This window comes from Schistocerca piceifrons, chromosome 9 (genome assembly GCF_021461385.2).
Source record: "Schistocerca piceifrons isolate TAMUIC-IGC-003096 chromosome 9, iqSchPice1.1, whole genome shotgun sequence".
Classification (NCBI taxonomy): domain Eukaryota; kingdom Metazoa; phylum Arthropoda; class Insecta; order Orthoptera; family Acrididae; genus Schistocerca; species Schistocerca piceifrons.
The window spans coordinates 190272254-190295944 of NC_060146.1; the positions used below are offsets into that span (position 1 = coordinate 190272254).

At 42.6% G+C, this 23691-nt stretch overlaps 1 protein-coding gene and 1 pseudogene across 1 annotated transcript in view; one reads left to right on the forward strand and one right to left on the reverse strand.

The window, feature by feature from the left end:
• Positions 1-23691, reverse strand: part of LOC124716890 (alpha-actinin, sarcomeric) — a 498216-nt gene that overhangs the window by 257025 nt on the left and 217500 nt on the right. The gene's annotated exons all lie outside the window — the stretch shown is intronic.
• On the forward strand, positions 3216-3336 carry LOC124717637 (annotated as a pseudogene).

The window sequence follows — 23691 nt, forward strand, 5'->3', positions numbered from 1 at the left end:
CCATTTATTATCCCTGAAGACTCTGAAAGTTTTTCGATGTAAGTTTAGGTTCATTCTGAACTAGAAGAGTTGATATTTTTTAAAAGTATCCTGAATCCAAAAATCGATATTTGAAGAAATAACATAACAGACCCTCGATATATCGAAAACGTATCGATATTCAGACAGAAAAATTATTGGCGTACTGGTCTATGAAAATATCGGCTGCATATTGTAAATTTGTCAGATACATCTGATGTCGACTTCCCTGTGTGTGTGTGTGTTTTTTTTTTTTTCTCCTCTCCATTTCTGCAAACGCTAGCGACGTAGCACTTGTAGTATCAAAATTACATGGCAAAGTTATACGTTGAAGCTTCTGTTGGCAGCGTCGAGCGCCGATTACGTCAGCATTTCCCCTCACAGGTCTCCTACCGCCGCAAAGACCTAGTTTGTCGTTTAAAGCGTGTTTTTCATTTTCAGGAACTGTCTTTGAAGAATGCCAATGTGAAGAAATAGGAAACTAGATGCGTTAAAACTGGTTTTTGACGCAAATGGTGTGCTATTTCTTCACGACGGAAATCTTGTTATTCCATTTTTAACATCGCCTCTCCCCAGTGCAATCTGACTACTACCTTTGTGCTACCTGTATTTGCTTCACACAGCCAAAGAGAAAGAACGGACGTGACGAAAGCTCGAAAAGTAGTACGACTCCTACAATTTCCAAAGAACAACTTCAGATATTTACCGAAATATGCGCAAAAAACATAATAATATAAAAAATTTGGGCATTCTGTATTGCCATTTCAATATCGATGCATACAGATATTTTTGGTGAAAATGTCGATATATTACTCTTTTATTAACAGCCCTATCCCGGACAGCGTATGAGCCACCCATCTACTATGACAAGGTGAATCCAAACAAGGGTCTATTTGGTTAGGTGCCAGACACAACAGCTTTTGCGTGCGATGCCAGTACTGGCTGAGACAATCCCCGGGGCGGTGTCACCAAAGGCGCCTCGCTTAGCTCCAAAGTAAACAAACTTTACAAGCCACTCGCCGGCCGACCTGTTCCAAGGCCAAAACAACACGCAGGCCTGCCAACATGCGTCATAGCGCACGGGAGCCCACAGCCCGTTATCTCTACCGTTACGGCAATCACGAAACGGCTCATCTAAGAGTTACTAAATCCCCTGTCACGGCAACTTCCCAGTTGTATACCCGCTCAGACTAACCTTCGGATCGATTACAGCTTTACATGTACCTTGCTACCGGCCTAAAGGCATGGCAGCCGTCACCTACTTCTCCTTGGAAGCCCATTCCAGTGAACTGCTGCGCGGAAACTAGGCAAAAAAACACCTGCGCCAAATGTATTTGGTGCCCTTTAACTCTTTTTTGTGTGAGCGCGATTTGACGCCTATCAAGAACACTGACGAATTCAACACGAAATCTTTGGTATCAAAGGGTGATAACGTGCAGCGAGTTTGGTTTCCGGAGGACCGTAGGAACACGCGAAGCAATACTGGCCCTACGACTGATTTTAGATGATAGCCCGCAGAAATGCAAACCTCCCTTTATAGCGTTCGCACATTTAACGAAACTTTTCGACAGTATTGGGTGAATACTCTCTTTGATCCTCTGGAAGTAAGAAGGGTAAAGTACGGGGAGCGAAACGCTTTCTGCGACTTTTACAGGAACAAGTCTGCAGTTTTAAATGACAAAGAATGTGAAAGGGAAGCGGTGGTCGATAAGGGAATGAGACAGATTTATTCAAAGTGTACTTCGGCAAACGGTAGAGGAATCCAAGGAGAAATCTGGAAAGTGAAGTTCTGGGAGAAGAAATAAAATCCTAGAGGTTTGGGGATGACGTTGCAATTCTGTCAGACACAGCTAAGGACTTGGACGAGCACTTGAACGGCATGCACAAAGTCTTGAAAGGAGTATACAAGATGAACATATAAAAAGGATATCTGAATGTAGTCGAATGAAATCAGATGATACCGACAGAATTTGATTAGGAAACGAGACACTGAAACTAGTAGATGAATTTTGCTATTTGGGCAGCAAAATAACTGATGATGACCGAAATATACAACATATAAAATGTACACTGCCAATGGCGAGAAAAGCTTTTCTGAAGAAGAGAATTTTGTTAACATCGAATATAGATTTAAGTGTTAGGAAATATTTTTTGAAAGTTTTTGTATTGATTGTAGAAATGTATGGAAGTGGACCACGGACGATGAATACTTTAGACAAGAAGAGAGTAGAGGCTTTTGAAATGTGCTGTAAAAGAATGCTGGAGATTATACGGATAGATCATGTAACTAATGAAGTGGTACTGAACAGAATTGGGGAGAAATTTGTGGGACGACCTGAGTAGAAGAAGGAATGGGTTGGTAGAACACATTCTGAGGCCTCAAGGCTCATCAATTTAATACTGGAGGGAAGCGTGGGTGGTAAAAATTGCAGACGGAGAACAAGAGATGAATACAGTAAGCAGATTCAGATGGACGTAGCTTGCCGTAATTATTCTGAGATTAAGAGGCTCACACGAAATAGAATGACATGGAGAACTGTATCAAATCAGTCTCTACACTGAAGACGAAACAACGACAACAGTTTTCTGAAAATAGATTATAAGATCAACAACAACAAAAGTAAGTGAAGAGTAATAGAGTGTACTCGGATCAAATCACGCGATGCTGAGGGAACTACATTAAGAAATGAGACAGTAAAAACAGTAGAATAGTTTCACTACTTAGACAGCAAAACAACTGACGATGGCCGAGGAATCTGTAAAAGAACAATTTGTTAATATCTAATGTAACTTTAAATGTTAGCAAGTTTTCACTGTAGGTATTTGTCTGGACTGCAGCGTTGTATGGACGTTAAATGTGAACGATAAGAAGCTCAGATGGTATGACTAGACGAAAATACAATCGTCCGGCCAGAACATTGCGTTCTTGGAGATGGTTCGCTTGAACAACAGCATACGAAATATTTGTTCGATTTATTTAACTTGATACAACTACATCCACATGGATACTCTACAAATTACACTTAAGTAGCTAGCAGAGGGTTCATCGAACCATCTTCACAATAATTCTCTGGTATCCCAATCTCAAATAGCGCGCGGAAAAAAGAACTCTTGTACCTTCCTGTGCGAGCTCTGATTTTCCTTATTTTACTATGATGAACGTTTCTCCCTCAGTACGTCGGCGTCAACAAAATATCGCCAACGGGCTTGCCGCAGTGGCAGCAGCACCGGTTCGCGTCAGATCACCGAAGTTAAGCGCTGCCGGGCTGGGCTAGCACTTGGATGGGTGACCATCCGGTCTGCCGAGTGCTGTTGGCAAGAAGGGTGCACTCAACCCTCGTGAAGTGCTACTTGACTGAGAAGTAGCGGCTCTGGTCTCGTAAACTGAGATACGGTCGGGAGAGCAGTGTGCTGACCACATGCCCCTCCATATCCGCATCCAGTGACGCCTGTGGGATGAGGTTGACACGGCGGCCGGTCGGAACCATTCGGCCTTCATCGCCTGTTCAGATGGAGTTCAGGTAGTCAACAAAATATTCTCACATTCGGAGACGAAAGTTGGTGATGGAAATTTCGTGAGACGATTCCACCATAACGAAAAATGCCATTGTTTTAATTATGTCCACTCCAAATTACGTACCACTTCCGTGACACACTTCCCCTATTTCTCGATAATACAATAGGTGCTGCTTATCTTTCAACTTTCTCGATGTACTTCGTCAATCCTATCTGGTAAGGATCCCACACCGCGCAGCAGTCTCCAAGAGAGTACGTACAAGTGTTGAGTAGGCAGTCTCTTTAGTAGATCTGTTGCATCTTCTAAGTATTCTGCTAATAAATCTTAGTCTTTGTTTCGCCTTCCCAACAACATTTTCTGTGTGTTCTTTCCAATTTAAGTTGTCCCTAATTGTAATTACCAAGTATTTAGTTGAATTTACGGCCTTTAGATTTGACTGATTAATCGCATAACCGAAATTTAACGGATTCCTTTTAGCACTCATGGGAATGACCTCGCACTTTCCATCAGTTAGAGTCAACTGTTAATTTTCGCACGATACGGATATCTTTTATAACTGGTTTTGCAATTTGGTTTCATCTTCTGATGACTTTATTAGAGGATAGGCAACAGCATCATTCTTAACCAACTTAAGACAGCTGCTTATAATATCTCCCAAATAATTTAGGTAAATCAGGAACAGCAGAAGACCTCTAACACTGTCTTGGGGAAAGACAAATATTAGTTCTGGTTAACAGGGTGGCTTTCAGTCGATTGCTACGAACTGTGACCTTTCCGATAGGAAATCACGAATCCAGTCACAAAACTGAGATCATTTGCAAAGGGAGTGCTTGACAATTTACGACTGTTGGCTGTTATGCACTTACTAACAGATTCTTCTCTTGGAGTAAACTGTTCAACATTTTACAAAAGTAAATGTCCATGAACGCTCGAACAACTAGTCCTACTCGATGATGTTCACTGCTTTCGATTAGGTCACGAAAGAGGCAGTGCGCTTCCATGCTCGGCCCTATATGGAGCTCCGTGTGAGTGCACTGCTATGCTGAAAGAGAGGTCTTGTTTTCTTCAGTATCCCACTCGTCGTTGCGGATTGCAGTGAGGCATCGCTAATGTCTTTGGTACCAAAGGGCGTTGCCGACTTCGGTGCGGCACTGCGATCTCTGGACGATACCACACAGAAAAGAAGAGACTAGAATATTTGGAAATGTATGTTACAGAACAATGTTGAAGGTTAGATGGGTAGACAGAATAACAAATGAGGAGGTACCGAATCGAACTGAGCTTGACTACAAGAAAGTGTCGTTCGATAGGGCACATTTTGAGACACGAATAGTCAGTTCGATAATGGGAGGAATCGTAGTGTAAGACCTGTAAATGGGGGTCGAGTCTTAAGTACAGTAAGCAGGTTGTCGGACTGGAAACAACAACAACAAGTTTTTCTACGTCACCGGGTAACCACGGCATTCAAAGCGGACAGAGAAAGAGCATCAGGCGTGCAGCTTTCTCGCGGTCTCAGTGGCCGCGACTGTCGCCCGAGAGCGTTGGAGCGTGGAGCGGAGAGAGACAGAACTGGGCAGCTTTCAGGCCGTGGGCAGACGGTGGCACACTTCCGCAGCGCATGGGTACACCGCGGACCCGCCGAGTGCCCTAACCGCGGAGTAATTGCAAGACACTGCACTCAAAGACACAGCTGGACTCATGACGGCTTGGGCCGACAAGCGAGCAGTAAAACGGAGGCGGAAAAATAAAGATGCAGGAGGGCGATAATTGTACCAGCAGCCATAGGGGTTCAACTAGTAAAGTTCGGATTAAGAGGAGCCTAAAGTATGCATTGGTCATCAACTCCTTCTGACCCAATAATGAACTGCTTACCAGAGCTACTGATGTGTACATGTTACTTCGAGGGGGCGTTCAATAACTAATACAACACATTTTTTCTCGGCCAATTTCGGCTGAAAAAATGCGGAATTTGCTGTGTGACATCGTGGAATATTCCTTGTAGTTTCATGAAGTTCCTATGGGAGAGGTTGCTATACTTAGCCTTCAAAATGGCGTCTGTAACAGGTGCGTTCCAAGCATTGAGCTGTCATTGAATTTCCTTTGGCAGTTATTCACAGGCGCTTGCAGAATGTGTACGTAGACCTCGCAGTGCACAAAAGCACGGCGAGTCATTGGACGAGACATCTGTCATCATCAAAACGAGGATGAGCAAACTGGTCCAATCTTCCGTATGCATACCACTGCACCCTTTTGGGACTACTACTACATTGGAACCAGTGGACACACTAATTCGAGGTGACTGATGGGTCACAATCAAATACCTCGCTGCACAACTTGACGTCTCTATTGTTACTGATGACACACTTGTCAAACAGTTGTGGTACTTGAAGGTGAGTGCACATCCATCCACCCTACAGACCAGAGGGAGAAAGGGGAAAAAGAGTGGGGAAGGGGTAAAGATGAAAAAGGAAGTTGTAAAGATGAAAAAGGAAGTTGTAAAGATGAAAAAGGAAGTTGTAAAGATGAAAAAGGAAGTTGTAAAGATGAAAAAGGAAGTTGTAAAGATGAAAAAGGAAGTTGTAAAGATGAAAAAGGAAGTTGTAAAGATGAAAAAGGAAGTTGTAAAGATGAAAAAGGAAGTTGTAAAGATGAAAAAGGAAGTTGTAAAGATGAAAAAGGAAGTTGTAAAGATGAAAAAGGAAGTTGTAAAGATGAAAAAGGAAGTTGTAAAGATGAAAAAGGAAGTTGTAAAGATGAAAAAGGAAGTTGTAAAGATGAAAAAGGAAGTTGTAAAGATGAAAAAGGAAGTTGTAAAGATGAAAAAGGAAGTTGTAAAGATGAAAAAGGAAGTTGTAAAGATGAAAAAGGAAGTTGTAAAGATGAAAAAGGAAGTTGTAAAGATGAAAAAGGAAGTTGTAAAGATGAAAAAGGAAGTTGTAAAGATGAAAAAGGAAGTTGTAAAGATGAAAAAGGAAGTTGTAAAGATGAAAAAGGAAGTTGTAAAGATGAAAAAGGAAGTGGTAAAGATGAAAAAGGAAGTTGTAAAGATGAAAAAGGAAGTGGTAAAGATGAAAAAGGAAGTGGTAAAGATGAAAAAGGAAGTGGTAAAGATGAAAAAGGAAGTGGTAAAGATGAAAAAGGAAGTGGTAAAGATGAAAAAGGAAGTGGTAAAGATGAAAAAGGAAGTGGTAAAGATAAAAAAAGAAGGGGTGAGGAAGAAAAAAAAAGAAGGGGTGAGGAAGAAAAAAAAAGAAGGGGTGAGGAAGAAAAAGAAAGAAGGGGTGAGGAAGAAAAAGAAAGAAGGGGTGAGGAAGAAAAAGAAAGAAGGGGTGAGGAAGAAAAAGAAAGAAGGGGTGAGGAAGAAGAAGAAAGAAGGGGTGAGGAAGAAAAAGAAAGAAGGGGTAAAGAAAAAAAGAAGGGGTAAAGACAAAAAGAAGGGGTAAAGACATTAAAAGGGGTAAAGAAATTAAAAGGGGTAAAGAAATTAAAAGGGGTAAAGAAATTAAAAGGGGTAAAGAAATTAAAAGGGGTAAAGAAATTAAAAGGGGTGAAGAAATTAAAAGGGGTAAAGAAATTAAAAGGGGTAAAGAAATTAAAAGGGGGTAAAGAAATTAAAAGGGGGTAAAGAAATTAAAAGGGGGTAAAGAAAAAAGAAGGGGTAAAGAAAAAAGAAGGGGTAAAGAAAAAAGAAGGGGTAAAGAAAAAAAGAAGGGGTAAAGAAAAAAAGAAGGGGTAAAGAAAAAAAGAAGGGGTAAAGAAAAAAAGAAGGGGTAAAGAAAAAAAGAAGGGGTAAAGAAAAAAAAGAAGGGGTAAAGAAAAAAAAGAAGGGGTAAAGAAAAAAAGAAGGGGTAAAGAAAAAAAAGAAGGGGTAAAGAAAAAAAGAAGGGGTAAAGAAAAAAAGAAGGGATAAAGAAAAAAGAAGGGGAAGGAAAAAAAGGGGAATAGGAAAAAAGGGGGGTAGGAAAAAAGAAAGGGGGATAGGAAAAAACAAGAGGATAAGGAAAAAAGAAGGGAATAGGCAAAAGAAGAGGTAAGAAAAAAGGAACAAAAGGATGAGCAGCAAAAAACTGAAAAGGGGTAAAAATGAAGGTGATTTGAAAAAAGGACGAATTAATTTACTGAAGAGACTCAGAACGGAGGACATGGAAATATTTGAGATATAACTGCCTAAATCAAGGATGATGACATGCAAATACAACGACAGGCCTCAAACTGAAGAAACACCTTAACTGGTGTAACACTCAACGAACGAGGAAGCATTCAAGCGTTCGTCGGCAAACTCCAAACAATGACTGCACAGAAAAATGACTGTGGATCTCAAATATATGATTCCCTACAGCCATTATAGAGCCTAATGAAGAGGCTTTCCATCTTGAAGTATGTTGCATCATACGAAACATATGTAAAATCATTGTCCTGTTGGATTTATGCATTCCTTGTGAACAAGAAGCAAACGCCAACAAAATTAAAACTGTTAGCGCGCACGCGCACACACACACACACACACACACACACACACACACACACCGCGCGCCTTCCTTTAGCAGTCACGAACTGACAGTGTATTCCAATAGCTTACAGTTGTAGCAAAATTCTACTACAATGTAGGCTTTCACGGCCGGTGTTTTCTTCAGTTGAAACTTCCGGGCTGAGAGGCCGTGGTCGATGTATAAAATTTCTATCTGACGTTTCGTCTCCATCTGCGGGAGACATCTTCTGAGGTAGCAGTAGCCGAATGACCTCAGAAGATGTCTCCCACAGATGGAGACGAAACGTCACGTAGAAATTTTATACATCGATCACGGCCTCTCAGCCTGGAAGTTTCAACTGAAGAAAATTCTACTAGTAAATAATATATGTCACATCATTTTTGAATATGTAACTGCTAAGACGGAAGTGGTCTGGTTACCTAACGGTACCTCCGTACGACTAAGGAAATCTCCACGTATTTTCGTAACAGTCCTGTAGTAATCTGTTTTTAATGCCACAGTGGCGAAGCACACATTCCTGAAAACAGACGGAAAACTGGGACACAGGAGTAACCGTTGCTACTGACGTGTACCTCTGCTCAATCACTCGTTCCGGCAAGTCATTCAGTGGCCGAAAGAGCTGGAACTTCTTATGTACACTCGCCACACTACCATCTCGTCACCAATTATTACAAGTCTCTAAATATTGCACTCATATTTGAATCTCAATACGGTTCCTGGGCAGGATATTGGGGAAAAACAGCCTTCAAAAGAGACTGCGTGCGTCTCATCTCAAAAAACTGCTTGTGTGGAGTATCCATTCCAAATGTGTAAGTAGGGGATACTGCACGTACACAAAGAAGGGCAGCACAGACGGTCACATGTCACGAAAATGCTTAATACCTGAACTGGCAAACATTTGAAGAAAATCTACTTACAAAGTTTCAAGACTCAGCGTTTATCATGATGAATCTAGAAATATACAAGTAGCCACATAGAGATCGTAAAGACAAGACAAAACTAATTACTGCGCGCATAGAACCATTTAAGTTAAGCACTTCTTTTTCTCGCGCTCTATACGCAAGTGGTACCGAAGAAAACCTAATACGTGGTACACAGAGAGAAAACGATAAATATATACAACGAACAACAGTCGCGCAGAGCAAGTATAGACGACAAAGTTGATACGGTACACTTTGGGTCAATCAAGTAAGGAAACAAACCGCCCTACAAACGCCACCTAAGCTACAATATTCGCCTTCTTACGACAACGGCTTCAGGTTTTTGGAGTTTCTGATTTGGTTAACATTGTTACGTTTGAGGGTAATAATAAAAAAAAAAACCAATGCTAATTGTGTTTACAATTCGATCTAAACGTAACTTTTACAAGCACAGTATACCCATATTAAGGGGCCATAGAAATAAAACGATTTGTTAATTTTACGCCATTAAAATTCATTACGCAATTAAAATTCACAATATAGGGGTAATACACAAACGCCAATTTCACATTATTCATTTCTGTGGCTATATTGTTCGTAGTTGCTTTACAATTTCTAAGCTTGTTCCGTCGGTACAACTACCAGAAAATGCGTGTTTTTATCACCAAACGCGTTTTGCTTTATTGAAGTAACACGTCATCAGTGGTCTGTAATTAAAGATATTTACAATCTGATTTCTTTTCTAGATCGAAAAAAAGTTCGTTAACAAACTGCTGGTTTTTACTTAACAGTAATTTCTGTCTGGTTTTTCGGCTACATCACAAAATGCTGTCTGCTTTTGTTTCTCATTTCATTCTTGATACTTACCTTTTTCTTTTAAACTCACTCGCAATCACACTACTATGCATTTACTGTCCACTCATCTGCTTCAAAAAAGTTTTAACCCCGTACATCAAAGAAAAACTATTGAGAACGTTGGCCACACTAGGAAACAAGATACCCGCTTAGAACTACACAAACACAAAAATGTATAGCTTTGCAAAGCAGCGTAAAGTTAGACCAAATTTGTCAGTGACTAACGACGATAGAAACCAAGAAAGTGCTAGCAAACAGCATTTCCTGATGTAAGCATAAGCCAAGCAGAAATTATACTAAGTAAAATCTAATAATTTGCTAACGAAGTGCTTTTCGATCTAAACACAAATCAAACTGTAAACACAGTATTTTTAATTACAGACCACCGATGATGCTTTACTCCAATAAAGCGAAACGCTTCTGGTGAGAGAAATACATTTACTTGTAGTTTTAACAGGGAACAAAAATACACTCAGTCAGTTTTAAAATTTGTAAGTAGCAGGAAACTGTCTAGTATTCAAGGACGATAGCACCGATAAAGACAAATGAGTTTCAAATGGCTGAGCCGGTGGCGTTACAAGAGTGCGAGAGGATATTCAAAGCTCGTGCTGCGCTACAGTTTAGGTGGCTTCCGGAAGCCAGTTAGCGGTTGTTTTCTAGTTTAATATACAGCAAGCTTTCAATTTCAAATTTTTCGTTCGACTTTCTCTGCACCACTTTAGTTCGTGGCCAACAGTTGTCGTTTACACCGCGTACAAGAGAAGTGTACTCTGCTATGCACTTCATCGTGTTTCGCACAGTACGAATACAGATAACGGTTCTTTTTCTTTGGTCATTCTACGACATGCTATACTTACGAAAAATTACGACACCCGCGGGAATGTTGCAAAGTTTCTGCGTAAGGCTACTACTGATTTCAGATGACTAACGCAGGAAGTATCGAAGCAAGCTATAGTCCGATTAAAATTACTTGATAATCGACGTCTGTCGCTTTCCGATGAAAGTGTTGCCACATCGGCTACGACAACCGCACGGTTTTAAGCGACACACTAAAACGGCGGATCTCTTCAGAAACGCTGTGGATGTGTAACGCGGAACAATATTGGAAGACGCCGCGAGACACGATAAAAATGAGACATACTGGGTCGGCAGCTGGCTTGAAATGACCAATGACTGAAATGCAGCATACGGCGCGTTTTGTAGCCCTGAATTTAAACTCGTGTCCTAACCTAACCACAACCTCGTGCCGTGAACTGCACAGTCGGCCACTGAAGTCTACATTCACCCTGAAAATAACACTTAAAGCCAAAATCAATCAAGAAACTATTATGTATTCACTTTCTGTGAGATAAACATACGTGTTAGGAACTGAAAAACAACATATATACTGCATAATTAATAATAATTCCATATACTGACATCTTGAGCATAAAAATGAAACCTTGGTCAGGTATAAAAGTAAACATACACGGTGAAGTTCTTCACTTTCAGGCCCTATTTAAAATTCTGTATTGCCACCTTCTGCTTCGATCACAGCTTCCAAACGTAGAGGCATAGATTCCACCAATTTTTTGTGCACACAAGTGTAAAGTTATTCCACTCTTTCGCTAAGGCATATTTGCTTTTGACGTTGTATTTTTTTATCCTACGTTTTAGCTCTCTCCAAAGAATACACTGTTTCCGTTTTGCAGATGATATTGTACTACTTGCTGACTCAGTAAAGGAAATGGAGTTTGTGTTGCTAAAATTTGCCCAAATCCTAAAAGAATGTAATCTAAAAATAAATAAGAACTAAACAAAAACTATGGTAGTAGGGAAGACAAAAGAAAATGGTAAAGTTAATATTAAACTAGAAGATGATGTTCTAGAGCAGGTTGAGAACTTCTGTTATTTGGGGAGCACAATCATTGACGACAATAAATGTATCACAGATATAAAGAGAAGAATAGCCTTGGCAAATCAAGCTTTCCAAAACAAAAGGAATTTACTAACAGACAATCATATAGGCCTAGAAAGTAGGAAAAAGTCTGCCAAAACTTTTGTCTGGAGTGCTTAACATACGGGTGTGAAGCGTGGACTCTGGGAAAGGCAGAGAAAGAGAGACTGGAAGCAATGGAAATGTGGATATGGAGCAGAATGACGAAAACAAGCTGGGTAGATAGAAAAAGTAATGAACAGGTCTCAAGGGAAGTGAATGAGAACAGAACGCTGCTAAATTGTATAGGAAGAAGAAAAACAAAAATGATAGGGCACATAATGAGACACAACAAGTTCCTAAAGAATGTATTTGAAGGAAAAGTTTCAGGGAAAAAAACTAAGAGGCCGGCCAAGAGCAACGTATTTTAATAACATCAAACAAGATATGGTGATAAAATCGTATGAAGAATTGAAGAGGATGACAATGGAAAGAGGGACGTGGCTAAATCGACAAGGCGTAGCCTTTAGTTTATGATGATGATGTTGTTGTTGCTGCTTAGGTTGTAGGGTAGGCAACTTTCAGAGATCGTAGTATGGGCCAAATCAAGAAGAAAATGTCCAGTAAATATTGGATCTAAAATACATAGCTTAAGAGCTATAGCCACTCGTTCAGTAAACAGGTGTGTTTAACAGCGGCGAAGATGAACACGCGCTCACCGGTCATAAAGTATGTATTTTCAAGCCCATGTTTACTGGACATCATCCCCCCCCCCCCTTTGGTTCATATTATTCATATTATCACGTCTGAAAGCTCTCTAAGCTACCATGGTAGCAAGAACAGTCACGGTACGTGTATTCCACCGGCAGATACATTAGAACGATTTTCGCTTTTAACTTTCGACTGAAAGTTTGTTCCATCATCATGGAATCACCCTGTATATCAAGGAAGAGTGAGTGAGTGAGTGACTCTGGGTGTGTGTGTGTGTGTGTGTGTGTGTGTGTGTGTGTGTGTGTGTGTCGCGATACGTGGGGAAATCCGTTTGAGCAGCTGTATGCTTGTAGAACCCGTTTCTCCTGACCTTGGACTTACCGCGTTCTTGGAAAACACCGTTTGAGTAGGTCCAGAAACCTATTCAAATCAACTCACACTGCAGAATGTGTACTATCCCACCTCCTGGCACATTAGTGCTCCAGAAGTTATCATGTTTTACGTAAAAGAAAGAAAGTTACCCTGTATGTAACAGTTGAGTACTAACGTAAGTAATAATCACTTGGATGTTGTGGCTTTTCTTAATTGCCGTGCATGGTAAAAAAAAAAAAAAAAAAAAAACTGGAGAGAAATTTCGCCTTATGAAAGACATCATGTGATAGTTTTGTTCTTACTGAAACATCTTTCACCACTTCACGTTTTTATTCTCGCATGACGCTGTTACACACTTGTTCAGAAATAGAACATCTTGAACAACTAGAGATAGGACGTTCATATTCACAGGACATGTACATTATTATGTTCTGCAGAAATGATTATTAGCACTTGAACCATATCGGCCCGTCGGTTCAAGGTCAACGTCGATATCGTGGTGAAACACCACCTAACGGTAAAATATGCCTGTGGCTCTCGTCGTCGCCATAAACCGAAGGTAATGGATCGGTGTGACTTGAGCAGACCTGTGGGATGCCACTCAGAATACCCGCGAACCGTACCGTCAAATCAGTGACTTTGAAACAGGGCGCATGTAAGCATGAGAGAATGTGATGCCTCCATCCGGGAAATTGCTGCGCATGTGAGGCGAAGTGCTTTAGTTGTGCATCAGGTGTGTGTAGAATGGTTCACGAAAGGCCGTAGAACGCGACGAGATGGGTCAGGTCAAACCACCCACGAAGCTCGACACCTCATCCGAATGGCATTGTACGACAGATCTGCATCCTCTTCGGCTCTGGCGCAACAGGGGAACAGTCGTCACTGCAGGAGAGCTTCTGTGAAGTCTGGAAAGTAGCAGACGACGTACTGGCGGAAGTAGAGCTGTGAGGACGGGTCGTGAGTCACGCTTGGGAAGCTCAGTTGGTAGAGCACTTGCCCGCGAAAGGCAAAGGTCCCGAGTTCGAGTCTCGGTCCGACACACAGTTTTAATCTACCAGGAAGTTTCTTATCAGCGCACACTCGGCTGCAGAGTCAAAATATCATTCTATAATTATTTTTGTTTGTTTGTAGGTGCAGGTCTGCAAGCTTGGGACACACTGAGATCCGCACGCCATAGAACCGTAGCACGCCACTTCAAATTTTTTAAATGTGTGTGAAATCTTATGGGACTTAACTGCGAAGGTCATCAGTCCCTAAGCTTACACACTACTTAACCTAAATCATCCTAAGGACAAACACACACACACACACACCCATGCCCGAGGGAGGACTCGAACCTACGCCGGGATCAGCCGCACAGTCCACGACTGCAGTGCCTTAGACCGCTCGGCTAATCCCGCACGGCACACGCCACTAGGTGACCCGAAACAAAATGGCGCAGCCCACAGATAAGTGGTGTATCTATCGTGAGCAAAATTTTTTTCGACGCCTGCGAAAAACTTGCCGACGTATCACTCCAATCCAGAAGGCTAAAGAATTAATTTTTCCGAGGTGACGCAAATTTCGGATAACCCTCCCCCCGTCCTGTTCCTTTGACGTCGAAGTCTAACAACAGAGCTGGTAAGTTTAATCCGTGCCTTGGACCCTCCGCTAAACGATCAATTTTCTTTATCCTTCTAGGTCTCGTTCACGGGCCCCGATTCAAAATCAATCGTCGCGACGTCCATATCGAGCCAAGTTCCCAAAGCCTCGCGACCACACAGCTGTGGTGACGTCACCGAGCGCCCCCTTCCCTGACCACGGCACCCCTCATAGCCCTTCACTGTGGCAGTCGATGCAGAACGTTATCGATTGTCGCCGAGGTCGTCCAGGCGGCTCTTGTGGCTCATGCATGCTGCGCACAACACACACACACACACACACACACGAGAGCGACACTCTCTCTGTGCTGAGTCAGGACGTGATAGTTTGCCGCTGCGCTTCTGAGTAAGCGCGCCAGAAATAGGCTACGCAACGACAACCCACTTCACGGAAATGAGAGATACGCGAAGACAGCGAACGGGCCGAATCTGCCCGGTGAAGGCAACCGTTGCGCGCAGAGCTCGCTGAGTGAAACAATAGCCGCCGCTACGTAGAGCTTCCCCACGAAGCAGAAGCTAGATAAAAATAAGATTTTTCGAACTTGTTCCGCTTGCTGCGCGTCACTAACGTGTCTTAATGGCAGTGTCGTCGTCATTTTAATGGTTGTCCGCTGAAATTTTCCATTGGGGGAGATTTTTGTGTGTGTGTGTGTGTGTGGGGGGGGGGGGGGGGGGTGCGCAAATTCTAAAATTGCCAGTTGTGGTGTAACTGATCACATGGATCATGAAAACGTTTTATTCCCCACAGACTAAATTGGACTGAAGTACACAAAACGTATTGTACCTCGAACGACTGATAGTTACCAACTTAATATTTAATACAGATTACTTTTATACCTAAACGGTAACCGCATCTCAAAAGTATACGCAAAGTACATCCTTTTATGTTATTGATATGAATATGAATCGCGGCTTTTTGATCCAACGATCTTCACATTATGAAATTCAGGGTGTTCAACGAGTAATTTAATGAAGATATAAAATATTCACAAAACATGTTTTCACATCTCATAATTTTAGGTTGAAACCGAAAATTAAAAATCCGAAACGAAAAATAAGTCAGAACGATTGAGAAAATCGAATGAAAAAAAATTACTGCTCTTCCAAATAGAGAAAAACAAAATAAACTTCAAAAAGTGGCTCATTCATCTTTGATGCCATTTGAAACACTGTTTACTTACAAAACTTCACGTCTTATCACGTTAATGGACTTTAATGTTACTTTTGTGCTTTCTATTTTTATATTGACTGGCCTAACAGAAGTTGAGCGAAATGTGTTTTGAATGCTACATTTCCTTGGTTGTTTAGGTACATTTTATTAGGGCTTGGTACAGAATAGGTGACAAGAGGTAATCTAAGCGAATGTTACATTTCATTAGGCTATATCAACAACTTGAATGAAGGGTACAAAGTTACATATCCCTCACTATCAAAATGTTCGTGATGTATAGTAAGTAAATATCCAACGCTGAATTAATTACTGTAGTGTTGTCAAACGTTTATATAATTTCATAAGGGCAGGAACATTATTTTAGCATAGATAAATGTTACTTATCTTGCTACGGCTGTCTCGTTGTCTAGGGTGTAGGTTCCTGTTTATGCTTTCCACTTAATACATCCAAGGTTGTTTTTGTTTCAGTAAAAGTCGCTGTAATGTTGTTGCTTTTTGACATCATCAGAATTTACTCAAAGTCTTGATACTTCCTACAACACCATTTGTTAAATAAATGCATTGTGCAACTTTTCAACACAATCCACAGAACTTGATAGTTACACTGACCAATCTCGACAACTGAAATTATCAAGCCGCGTTTGGCGCCTAAAATTTCTGTATGTGTTACGTACATAGCTTCCAGATTCTTCTAGATCTGCATGTAGTTCAAATGAATGTTATTTTGACTGTCTTAATCACAATAACTTTTCAGGTATAATTTACATAGTGTTTTCTGGAAATAATTTTTACATAAAGATTTATGCGCCTAATAATTAATAATGAAGGTTGCAAATTTTGACAATATGGAAACTATCAGATTTATGTTTTTGTATAATTGTTGACTGAATTATCGATAACAAAATACAAAAAATTAAAAATGAGAACAGAAATTTTGTTTACAAAGCTAATATTAGTTTCACTGTAAAGTGATTTTCTACTCGTTTAAAATACGTTTTATTGGTTCACGATCGATGTTGCTAAATGGATCGATATGAAAAATATAATTATATTATTAGGAAAAAGTGTTTGTGATCAAATTATACAAAATTATGTTTAGATGTGGAGCACGAAATTGGAATGTAAGAATTAAGTCAGGCCGACATTTATACAGAATCGGACATTTCTTCGTTCAGGATCACTAGGAAATATAAATACGCGAAAACCATTTTCGCAATAAAAACTTCCTGGAAAATTAAAACTGTGTGTCGGACCGAGACTCGAACTCGGGACCTTTGCCTTTCGCGGGCAAGTGCTCGACCATTTTTTTTTTTTTTTTTTTGTGTATAACTCGTTGTGTTTAGTCTAGGCGGACGTCACGAGACATCCGTTCAAGTTGATCGTTGATTCCTTGACTCAGTTTTCTTATTACAGAGAGCACGCAGCTCTCTGAGCGAACACGCTGAGCTACACAAGCACGACTCAGGCCCGGTACTCACAGCTTTACTTTTCCCAGAGTCTCGTCTCCTACCTTCCAAATTTTACAGAAGCTCTCCTGCAGTACGATGTGTTAAACTGTTCCCCTGTTGCGGCAGACTCGAGGAAGATGCAGATCTGTCGTAAATGCCATTCGAGTGAGGTGTCTACCTTCGTTGGGGGGGGGGGGGGGGAGGGGGGCGGGGAGGTGGGGGCGGGGGGGGGGTGTCTGGGTGGTGTGACTTGACCCATCTCATCGCGTTGTACGGCCTTCTGTGAACCATTCCGCACACACCGGTTGCACTACTAAGGCACTTGACGTCTGCGCAAGTCACACTGATCCACTAGCGCAGGAGAGTTTCTGTAAAGTTTGGAAGGTAGGAGACAAGATACTAGCAGAAGTAAAGCTGTGAGGACGGGCCGTGAGTCGTGCTTGGGTCGCTCAGATGGTAGAGCACTTGCCTGCGAAAGGCAAAGGCCCCGAGTTCGAGTCTCGGTACGGCACGCAGTTTTAATCTGCCAGGAAGTTTCATATCAGCGCACACTCTGCTGCAGAGTGAAAATCTCATTCTGGCATTCCATATTTATGACGAATTCTTCAATACATTTAAATCTCCAATCGCATCGTGACTAGTACGTAAACAAGTATGAAATCTTGTACTTTGGGGAAAACATGGCGGACAGTTCACCACAGGTTATAGGGGTCTTAGTTCAGTCGTTTACGTCATTCGAGTTGCTTGGAGGACAACTAACGGCCTTTTTCAGCGTCCATCCACGAACAAGGAGACGAAGTCCGGTGAAAACTGCTTGCAACATGGTTGCCTGCAAATGACTAGCAGGGCCAACTACCTCAGCAAACATCGAGAAAGGTAAATATATTTACTAATATCTAAGGCGTATATATTGCACAAAGGGAACATATCAACGATGCCATACGGAAAAAACCACCTGCGCTGCATTTCTACCCGCGCCTGAGGGAACGGACAACTACACTACTGGCCATTAAAATTGCTGCACCAAGAAGAATTGCATATGATAAACGGGTATTCATTAGTCAAATATATTATACTAGAACTGACATGTGATTACATTTTCACGCAATTTGGGTGCATAGATCCTGAGAAATCAGTACCCAGAACAACCACCTCTGGCCGTAATAATGGCCTTGATACGCCTGGGCATTGAGTCAAACAGAGCTTGGATGGCGTGTACAGGTACAGCTGCCTATGCAGCTTCAACACGATCCCACAATTCATCAAGAGTAGTGATTGGCTTATTGTGACGAGCCAGTTGCTCGGCCACCATTCAAATGGCTCTGAGCACTATGGGACTTAACAGCTATGGTCTTCAGTCACCTAGAACTTAGAACTACTTAAACCTAATTAACCTAAGGACATCACACAACACCCAGTCATCACGAGGCAGAGAAAATCCCTGACCCCGCCGGGAATCGAACCCGGGAACCCGGGTGCTGGAAGCGAGAACGCTACCGCACGACCACGAGCTGCGGACTCGGCCACCATTGACCAGACGTTTTCAATTGGTGAGAGATCTGGAGAATGTGCTGGCCAGGGCAGCAGTCGAACATTTTCTGTATCCAGAAAGGTCCGTACAGGACCTGCAACACGCGGTCTTGCATTTTCCTGCTGAAACGTAGGGTTTCGCAGGGATCGAATGAAGGGTAGAGCCACGGGTCGCAACACATCTGAAATGTAACTCCACTGTTGAAAGTGCCGTGAATGCGAACAAGAGGTGACCGAGACGCGTAACCAAAGGCACCCCATACCATCACGCCGGGTGATACGCCAATTTGGCGATGACGAATACACGCTTCCAATGTGCGTTCACCGCGATATCGTCAAACACGGATGCGACCATCACGATGCTGTAAACAGAACGTGGATTCATCCGAAAAAGTGACGTTTTGCCATTCGTGCACCCAGGTTCGCTGTTGGGTACATCATCGCAGGCGCTCCTGTCTGTGATGCAGCGTCTATGGTAACCGCAGCCATGGTCTCCGATCTGATAGTCCATGCTGCTGCAAACGTCGTCGAACTGTTCGTGGAGATGGTTGTCGTCTTGTAAATTTCCCCATCTGTTGACTCAGGGATCGCGACGTGGCTGCACGATCCGTTACAGACTGCGGATATGATGCCTGTCATCTCGACTGCTAGTGACACGAGGCGGTTGGGATCCAACATGACGTTCCGTATTACCCTCCTGAATCCACCAATTCCATATTCTGCTAACAGTCTTGGAACTCGACCAACGCGAGCAGCAATGTCGCGATGCGATAAACCACAATCGCGATAGGTTACAATCCGAACTTTATCAAAGTCGGAAACGTGATGGTACGCATTTCTCCTCCTTACACGAGGCATCATAACAACGTTTCACCAGGCAACGTCCGGCAACTGCTGTTTGTGTATGAGAAATCGTTTGGAAACTTTCCTCGTGTCAGCACGTTGTAGGTGTCGCAACCGGCGTCAACCTTGTGTGAGTGCTCTGAAAAGCCATCATTTGCGTCTGTAGCACGTCATCTTCGTGGTGTAGTAATTTTAATGGCCAGTAGTGTATTATACGGATAAGAGAAGAGAGAAGTACACCATGAGGCAAAGAAATAATCCGCCGCCTTTACGAGGGCATTTTAAGAATGAATGAAAGCAGGCGTGCCCCAGCGCCTTAGGCAGCAGACAGTGGTATGGGGCACGGCTAATTTGCGGAGGGAACACGAGACGCGGCTGCTCCCTTCCCTCCCGCGCCGTAATGCCCCCTCCCCCCCCCCCCCCCCCCCCCCCCAGCTCCGCAGGACAGCGGTAATTACGGAGCGGCGCAGCCGGCTCGGGTTACATCACGAGAAGGCGCAACACAAACAGAACACGGCGCAGAGCACCGGGTGCTTCGCTAGCGCTTCCTGAATGCACCACACAGCCGGCTCACTGGGTGCCTGTTCTCCGCTGCCACCGGCACGGCGTTCACCGGACCCATTAAGGGAACTTTGAGAGCGGCCCTAATTCTGCAGCGGTAGCGCCCACTGTGCTCTGCTGGTGGTAACCCACAATGTCACACTGCGACCTGTTCATTAACCTACACACTGGCACTATTCAGCAATACAAGTCCACCTGTACGCACAATAAGAAAGTTTATCACATGCTGACGGCGCGTACATACCAGGTCAACGAAGGCCAAAGAACCATAGCTAACCGCTTCGTTGGCCAAGATTAGCTTCGCACACATGGGCGGCAAATTAGAATTTAAAGAAGGACATCATCAGAAACTGTGGAATTTACAAAGGAAATTAGTTGGCTGTTACATTAAGGAGCGAAACCCAAACAATAAGACTTACGGAGTACGACTTGTGGTTCTCCTGAAAAACTAAATTGCATCAGTCGCTGTTTCCCCTGCGGGCAATGCCCGCTCTCGCTAAAGGCGTGTATTCCTTGAGTTTAAAAATACTGTAGTATAGAATGAAATATAGAGAGAACATTGAAGCTGATAGAGTTTTATCGTGAATGGGAATGTTTATGGGCCCCTACGAACTGCAAATGGTTGGCTCTAAGCACTATGGGACTTAACGTCTGAGGTTATCAGTCCCCTAGACTTAGAACTACTTGAACCTAACTAACCTAAGGACATCACATATATCCATGCCCGAGGCAGGATTCGAACCTGCGACCGTAGCAGCAGAGCGGTTTCGGACTGAAGCACCTCGAACCGCTCGGCCACAGCGGCCGGCCCCTACGATCTGCCATTATAAAAACTATCTGGAAAGAGTAGACGCTTGGACGGGAATAATTCGGCTGTTATCAAGGGACACGCACGACGTGAGAAAGCTATTGGTGTCTTTATTGACATTTTTTCGCCCTGGACGACTAAGAGAAGCAAACAAAACTGGGAATGACTTAACTTTCTGCTGCAGGTGCAGCTCTCCTGAAAGAGGTGTCATCTTTCAATTTTTTAGGACCTACACAATTCAATAATAATTCGAAATCTGTAGCTTTCATTAGGAAAAAAATCATGTAATAGCCTTTATTACAATTCAGTCTTACGGTATACATTAAGCTTGACCAAGAGCCAACTACGATTCCACATGGCTAGTAGTAGTAGTAGTAGTGGTAGTAGTAGTAGTAATTCATACCGTTACACTCGTAAAGGAAGCGACAGGAAAACGACTAGACCTCCGTAAGAGCCCTGATTTATCTTGTATTCACGGTCATTACGCTAGATGTTATAATGGTAGCACAAGTGTCATTCTGCAGTCTGTCGCAAATTTCTTTTTTTCTCTGAACTTTCGCTTAAGGAACGTCGTCTTCGTTCCTGATATTCCCATTTGAGATCAGGGAGCATCTCCGTCATACTCGCTTATTGATCCAACCCACCGGTAACAAATCTAGCAGCCCGCCCATCAGTTACTTCGATGTCTTACTTTAACACGACCTGGTAGGGATCCCAAAAACCACAGTAGCAGAAGTGTCTCCTTTGTAGATGACCTACACTTTCCCAGAATTATCTCAATGACCCGACGTCGACCATTCACTTTCCTCCCACCCGACCTTGTGTGTTCGTTCCATTCCATGTCGCTTTGCGATTGACGTGACTGTCAGCCAGCACACCACTGAGGCCGTATTCGAACAACGTAATATTGTTTTTCGTCAAATGTTTTAGTAGAGCAAAAAACAAGAGAGTGTAAATTTCACAATGGATTTTTTCCCCAATTTTCATAGCCAAAGGGAAAGCGGAAAATGGACAAACAGGGTATCAAATAGCCTAGCAGACAAAGCAAAGGTTTCCGTCAAATAAGCATTTCGGAACGCTCCAAGAGGCCTACTAATTGTCTTGCATTTAATCTAGAAGACATCCTTGCCCGCTTATCCTGATTTAGGTCTTCAGTAATTTCTCTACTCAGACTCTGGGAGCCTTAATACTCAATTTCAGGCTCCACTTCGTAATTGAGAGCGAATGCATTAGCTGATGTATGACTTACGAAAGCGGTGTGAGAAAGCCGACAACAGATGATACGACGATTACCAATCCCGTGAGGAACTGCACTAACTCAGTAGTCATATAACTTGATTGGCTGCCACGACGGAAGATGGAGGGATTACCATTGGACCACGGTGCCAACGTTTGTTAAGGCTCAATTCAGATTTCGCTGATAATCATAAGATATATACTTTCAACAGTAAACTTTTAAGAACATTATAATAACGAAATGCAGAAGAATCAGTTCGTGTATCTCAGACATCCCACCAAAAGGCGCGATCGGCGACGTGATGCAGGCTGCCCATTTTAGTTCCAAGTCAGGGGCTTCACACGATAATCTTAAGAAAACGCAACTCTACGGATAATGCGGAGAGAGACAGAGTTCAGGAGATTATATATATAATTGTTCAAATGGCTCTAAGCACTATGCGACTTAACATCTGAGGTCATCAGTCCCCTAGACTTAGAACTACTTAAACCTAACTAACCTAAGAACATCACACACGTCCAGGCCCGAGGCAGGATTCGAACCTGCGACCGTAGCAGCAGCGCGGTTCCTGACTGGAGTGCCTAGAACCGCTCGGTCTCATCGGTCGGCATATATTATGTTCCAGGATTAGCACAAAGTATTTGAACTACTTTACGTGTGACTTTGAAGGCGTCGTTTGTCGTAACTTTTATGATTAGTTTATGGCTTTATCTGAAGGGGTTATTAATTAGGACCATTTGCATTCTAGTAAGTTTTGGACTGAATAGTATAGATGACCGTTAGTCAATTCACTAGTAACTTTCTTTTAGCCTCTCCTCAAGAACAATGGATTCCCCACCCTAGTGCTACTCTTGTACAGTGTAATATTTCTGGCTTATTCAGCCATCATATTAGGCTCCAGGAAGCTATTCCCAGGGCAGTGGAGATTCAAGAAGCATAGAGACGACGCAATGTGGGATGAGTTACCGGTGACAGATGTTAGATTGGGTACCATTCCCGTGAGAAAGACCGCCTGCATGATGTTGCTGCTCTGTGATTGGCTGCTGTGTTCGGCGGTAGGGCGCCAAAACGTTAAACTTTAGTTGCTATTATTAATTAAACCTGTCATCCAAATTACTTCATTTTTTTGGACAAACGTCTCTCAACAGCCAGCCATCAATCAGTCATTTCAAAATTATTAAAATCAAAATATTACTAAAACAAAAGACTGACGATATTACTGCCAATGCACTTCGGTGGCGTTCGGGTCACGCCTTGCTGGCTTCTGACCGTTCCAGTAGACAGACATGTTGTCTGTGGGAGGATGTATTTCATGTTACATGACTGTGGAAAGATATGTTCAATACGTTGTAATCAAGAACAGTTTCTCGTGTCTATATCAATAAAAACGCGAGTGGCATCCCAAATGAGTTTATTCGTAGCAGCAGTTCCTTGCGACGTTAATTTCAGCCTCAAGAAAGAGAACCCACGACCTGCGTGCTGTTTTCTGCGCTGGAGACATTATCATCACGAAGAAAGCAGGTTAGTGAAGTGTACAAGAACTTATGTATTACACACAGGGCAGTGGAAACAACTATGCACCTCACGTGTACTGCATGCACAGTACAAATGTGCTCAGTGACACGTCATCTGCAGTAATGCAGAGGAGGAAACGA